The following is a 4,523-nucleotide window of genomic DNA, read 5'->3' on the forward strand; positions in this document are numbered from 1 at the left end:
GGGGGCATCGCTGAACCCCTCTCCTACAGCCCCTCGCGTTCCCGTGTGCACATAGAAGGGATCCCTCAGCTGCACGCATTCATCAAGTTTAAGCATTATCTGAATCAAACCAGCTGACGCTCGGGTGGAATTTAGGACAACAATTTTAAGAATTTGTTACTGGCAGTAGGATTAAAACACTGCAGGACACGGTAGTGTGAATTTGGCAATTGCTAAAATTGGGCAGGACTACTTTTTATTTCTCATCCAAAAGGCAGTAACTGTTGCAGAACTGTGCTGCACAGTAGCTCCTCTTCAGTCCGTTTTTAGAGACAAGTAGCACCTTTACGAAAGCCAGCTGCCACAGCATTAGAAGCTGATGAGTTGAACTTGTCTCAAGGTGTCAAGAGACAAGATGCATTTTTTGTTTATTATCTGCAGTGTAATGACTATCTGCTTACTGAAGTCAGTGGCAAAACTTTCATTATAAAGTTTCAGGACAAACATTCACCTTAGGCTTCAGTGTTTACTAGTTTATACAAATCCTTTTCTGTTGATATGATCCAGACACATTGACTCCCTTGTTTAAAGGTTTTATGTTTGCTACCTCTCCTATGTTGTACAAAATGGTCCAAAGTATGTCACAAATGACATTCTGAAATGTGCAGGGACTTGGACTCACTACAGGACTTCCTTTTCCTTAGCATCATAATTATGTATGTGGAACACTGCTAGCAGGGTTAACCTTTGCTCACACACAGTGTCTTCTCCAGACTATACAGATGATAAATACATTGGCAAGCCTCCACAAAAAAATACGTGCGTTGTTTGTTGTTCAACTCAGTGCATCTGCTAAAAAATGGCTGTGAGAAAAAGGTAAGAAAGCCGAAGATTATTAAAGAAAGACAAAAGAGAGGAAGAAAATTAAGGGAACTGAGGAAGAAGTTAAGCTATAGGAGAGGCCAGGCCAAGGAAAGGGCGGAATTGGCAGCACCTTGAAAGTGGGAGGTTAAGGAGGCTGAGTAACACATCCTTAACGTGCAGCACCTCTCACGCTAGGGTACTTGAGGTATCCTCTTTCAGGAACTTGCTTGTGCTATTAGTTTCCCCAAACCTACAATTAATTTTAATTAAACCATTTTCTTTTTTTAGACCAACTTCAAAGGGGGAAAGAGGAGGAGTTTCTCTTTCCACATCAATGAATTTAGGCAGGACAAGTCATAGGATTCCAGAGGAAACTCACCAGAGAGAGAGAGGGAGGAAACACAAGTTTCTGCTCCATGGTGTGCATATGTAGGATATAAATTGAATGGCTGTATTTTAGGTCAATCTACTCTGTCTTAATGATCATCCTGGGATACAAACCCAAGATCATTAGAGCACAGCAATTATTTACAGATCCTGACTTACTAGGAGGCTACCAAGAGTATATAGAGCTCTGCAGTGAAGACCTACTAACACACAAAGTAGCCACATGGTCCCTAACATAGACTACAGATGCACCCACATGTTTTATATAGATGCCTGTTATTAAATACTAAAGAAAATGACTTTTTCTTCAGTCCATACCAGGGGAACCATGCTGCAGGCCAATAACTACTTGCTGGGCACCCTGCAGCTCTCTGCCCCAACCACTGCATTTTTGATCCCACAGAACATGTCCTGGCATGGGACTAGACAAATAGAATCACAGAATCAATTAAGTTGGAAAAGACCTCTGAGATCATCAAGACCAACCTATGACTGAACACTGAGTGCCACATCCAGTCTTTCCTTAAACACCTCCAGGAACAGTGATTCCATTCCCTCTCTGGGTAGCCTGTTCCAATGTCTAATCACCCTTTCTGTGAATAAATTCCTCCTAATGTCCAATCTAAACCTCCTCTGGCTCTTAAGACTATATCCTGTCATCCTGTTGCTAGTTGCCTGGGAGGAAAGGCTGACCTCCACCTGGCTCCAACCTCCTTTCAGGTAGTTGTAGAGTGTGATAAGGTCACTCCTGAGCCTCCTCTTTAGGCTAAATACCCCCAGCTCCCTCAGCCACTCCTCAATGGATTTGGGCTCTATACCCTTCCCCAGCTTTGTTGCCCTTCTCTAGACTCACTTCAACATCTCAATGTCCTTCCTGAACTGAGGGACCCAGAACTGGACACAGTACTTGAGGTGTGGCCTCACCAGTGCCAAGTACTGATGGAGAATCACTTCCCTAGTCCTGCTGGCCACACTATTCCTGGTAAGACCAAATGGTTTACATCCCCTTTTCAAGTAGCCAGTCTGCCAAAACCTACATTAGGTCTCCATCACCTTGGCCATGCAACCCTTTTGGTTCACCTCCATGCCCCCTCTCACTCTCCTGCCCTTGGCTGGTAGGGCTCATGCAAGGGGTCAAAGCCGGCCCTGGCCTGGGCTGTGGGTGCTTCCTCACACAGGTCAGGCAGCTGCCCACAGCCCACACCTCAGGCCTGGCTTGGGAAGCTCACAGAGTATCTTGAATTGGAAGGAACCCACAAGGATCATGGAAGTCCATCTCCTGGCCCTGCACAGGACAGCCCAAAGAGTCACACTGTGTGCCTGAGAGCATTGTCCAAACACTTCTTCAACTCTGTCAGGCTTGGTGCTGTGACCCCTTTCCCGGGGAGCCTGTTCCAGTGCCAAACCACCCTCTGGGTGGAGAACACTTTCCTAATATCCAACCTTAATTCTCTCCTGACACAGGTTCATGCCACTCCCTCAGGTTCTGTCAGCAGTCACCACAGAGAAGAGATCAGTGTCTGCCCCTCTTCACCCCTCACGAGGAAGTTGTAACTGCAGTGAGGTCTCCCCTCAGTCTCTTCAGCTGAACAGACCAAGTGCCCTCAGCCGCTCCTCGTACGGCTTCATCTCCAGGCCCTTCACCGTCCTTGTTACCCTCCTTAGGACGTTCTCTAATAGCTTAATGTCTTTTTTATACTGTGGTGCCCAAAACTGCACACAATATTCAAGGTGAGGCCGCACCAGTGCAGAGCAAAGCGGGACAATCCCCCACCTGGACCGGCTGTCGATGCCCCCCAGGACACGGTTGGCCCTTCTGGCTGCCAGGTCACACTGCCGACAGCTCAGTTTGTTCCCTCTGCGTGCAGCAGGCAGCTGTCCGCACCCTGGGGCTGGCTGCGTAGGTCTGCTCCCTGCCGCCGGAGCTCTGCACGCCTCGGGCAGCAGCAGCACCAAGCCACAGCAAACATCCCTTCCCCCCGCCGGCGCCGCGGGGCCGCTCCGCGCCCGACGGAACCGGGCTGAGCCTCGGCCCGGCCGCCGTGGAAAAGCGGCGCCTGCGCAGAGCGGCGCGGCCGTGCGGGCCATGGCGCTGTGGCTGCTGCGGCGACGCCTGCGCCTCCCGGGCCCGGCGGCCGCGGGCACGACGCCCGGCTTCGGCCCCTCCGGCGCCGCCGCCGCCCAGCCCGCTGCCGAGGAGCCGGCCGAAGGTACGGAGGGGGCTGCCGCGGGGACCGTGCGGGCCGGGCAGCATGGCGGGCGCTGCCGGGGCGCGTGGGGACGGGAGCGGCCGCATGTCCCGCATGTCCCGCCTGTCCCGCTCGGCCCCGAGAGAGGCGCCGGGGCAGTGCCGGTGTCCCGGGCGGGAGGAGCTCTCAGGGCCCGGGCAGACCGGCCGGGCTGTGCCTTCCCGGGTGTAGCCCGAGGGGCAGAGTCCGCTGTCAGTGCCCGGGGCTCGGTTTATTTACCTCAGCTAGGGGTAAATCAGGTGACAGAGGTTGTCCTGGGAGACCCCCTCTGAAAGGCATAGGAAAGGCGTGACTGACGTGGTGCCTTTGGTGCAAGCCAAAAACTGGTGAGGAGTGTCCATCGCTGCTGTGCTGTAGCAGTTCATGTGGGTGTGAGCCTGAGGCCTGTGCTTGTGTTCATGTTGTACAGCTTGAAAACGTGAGGTAGCAAGCGTTTCTTGAGGAGAGGAGACGATGAGGCAGTATTATCACAGCTTCTCAAAGCCAACAAGTCTTTTGCTGTTTATATCCTTGTACTTGCAGATGTGCAGCAAAGTGGATTAAGAAACAACTCCAGATTACAGTTAATCATTCTTGTTTTGCTGCATAACTTTGATCATTAGTCTCATTTGGTTTGCTGCATGACTGTGTAAATGCTTGCATTAGCATCAGCATGCAGAGAGCAGCATATGGGGTATGGGGCTGTTTCTTTTAGCAGCAGTGCTGGTGTATGCATCTTTAAAACGACTGTGAAACTCTGGCACTAACTGGAAATGTTTTGTGGAACAGGGGAAGAAAGCAAAGTGGACTGCCTGTCATGCATTTGAAATACTTACAACCACCATTTGGATGTGAACGTGTGAATTTGTGCCATGCTCAGATTGTGCAAAAGACAGAGGCAGAAAATGTCAGAGCACATCTGCTGTAGTAACTAAGTGTGTACAGGCAGTAAATCGGGCAAGAATCACAACCATTCTGGCCTAATGCAGAGGACTGTGAGAGTGAGAAGATCTGGTTTTACCTTCTGATCATGCAACTCATCCAATGGACTTGTGCTTTCTGCAT

The 4,523-nt window shown here is 50.7% G+C and overlaps 1 protein-coding gene across 1 annotated transcript in view; it reads right to left on the reverse strand.

Moving 5' to 3' along the window:
• MAP3K8 (mitogen-activated protein kinase kinase kinase 8) overlaps positions 1-3,155 on the reverse strand; it is a 23,472-nt gene extending 20,317 nt beyond the window's left edge. Inside the window, exon 1 of the mRNA XM_008930064.3 lies at positions 3,005-3,155. The gene's annotated coding sequence lies outside the window, so the exon portion shown is untranslated. The remainder of the gene's footprint in view (positions 1-3,004) is intronic.
• Positions 3,156-4,523: the final 1,368 nt, after the last annotated feature.

Source organism: Manacus vitellinus, unplaced genomic scaffold, assembly GCF_001715985.3.
Source record: "Manacus vitellinus isolate BGI_N305 unplaced genomic scaffold, ASM171598v3 scaffold_3_pilon, whole genome shotgun sequence".
NCBI lineage: Eukaryota > Metazoa > Chordata > Aves > Passeriformes > Pipridae > Manacus > Manacus vitellinus.